Source organism: Solanum pennellii, chromosome 3, assembly GCF_001406875.1.
Source record: "Solanum pennellii chromosome 3, SPENNV200".
NCBI lineage: Eukaryota > Viridiplantae > Streptophyta > Magnoliopsida > Solanales > Solanaceae > Solanum > Solanum pennellii.
In genome coordinates, this window is record NC_028639.1 from 47256260 (window position 1) to 47258012 (window position 1753).

Here is a 1753-nt window from a genome sequence, read left to right on the forward strand (position 1 = left end):
AGAGAGAGAGAGAGAGAGAGCTTATCTGAAAAGTGATGAATTTTTTTAGTAAATACCATAGATTCAAAGGGGATAAAAAATGTCATTTGCAATACAAAATTTATATGAAATATTTTGGAATAAACGTGCGACGTATATATAGTTAAAGATAGGAAGAGGGAACTTAATTAACTAATAAGTAGATGTAACTCTGTAGTTTAACCTCGTGATCATTTCCTTGAACCCCGTTTTGGTTATCACATTATTTTGTTGTTGTTACAGTTCTTTTTTTCTGAATAGTTTGTAATGCTTCATCTTGGGAAGCTCCTAACTTAAAAGTTGAATTATCATTTTGCCCTTATTTATTCCTAAACTAAATTAAGTATTAATATATAATTAATTTAAAATTAAATAATAATATTTAATTACATGCGTCTAGACACAGTGGTTCAAATTCTAATTATTTAAATACTAAGTAATAATCAATGGCGGAGCCACATGCAGTGAAGGGGTGTCAACCGATACCTCTTTGTCGGAAAATTATATTATGTAGCTAGAATAAAAATAATTTATATATATATATATATATATATATATATTACATATTGACACTCCTTGGCTTTTACACGATTTAATTTCTTTAGATTATGACACCCCTTAGACAAAATTATATTATATTATACTAAATACTAAAATAAGAAGGTGTAAAGTCAAACTTTGAAAGACAAAAATATTTCATAGAAAATTGTTAGGAATTACTTTTTTTAAAAAAAAAAATCTCTATTCTTTCTCTATAATTAGTGTGGTTAAATGGATTAAACTTGTTATCCTTTCTCTGTAATTAGTATAATTAAATGTATTGAATTATTAGTAAAAACAATCAACCTTTCCTCTCCCCCATGTCTAAGATCACTAACTTCTAAAAATTATCTTAAATAACTCTTCACCTTTTCATCTGATCATATAAATTTTTAGCTATATATATGTATCATGAAAAAGTAATTTTTTTTTTGTCACTTACGTCTTGTTGATGTGAATCATTAGGCAATTTTCATGTACTTTTTTTTTAAATATTAATATTTGTTTGATCCTAATTAGAATGATATTTTGTATCATAGTTTTATCTTTATCATTTTAGATGTTTTTTTTTGTTACCGGAGAGGTATCATCAAGAACTTTACTCTTTATATATTTCTTTTTACTATATATATGGTTATAATTAAAGTCTTAAGAAGGGTATGAATGTTGTATTTGTTCTTATCTGTTTATTTTATTTTTTTTTGTATTCTTTACCGATTTATACTTCTTTAATTTAATCGACTATGAAATTATGAATGTTATGTATATTTTTATTAGTGCTGAAATTACTAATTTATGACTTTTATATTCATTTTTAAATGTACTTTTATAATATTTTTTTCTTTTATCCTTTCCTTATTGATATAGTTTCTTTAAGTAGATACATATCTGTGTACTCAGTATATGGAGCGTAATGAGAGATTATTAAGGATAAATCATATAAATATATTCATATTATTAGATGCTATAGTAATATTATTATTTTTCCATATTTCTTGCTTGATGGTCAATGTAATATTTGATTATTATGAATTTTATTTAATGAAAAAAATATAAATTGGTAAAACTAATATTTTTAAATTCAACATTTTCTTAACTGTACGGAATAAACGTGCAACGCACGTTTCAAAAACTAGTAAATATATAATAGTGATGTTAGGGGATATAATAATGATTTTTTTTATATATATATATA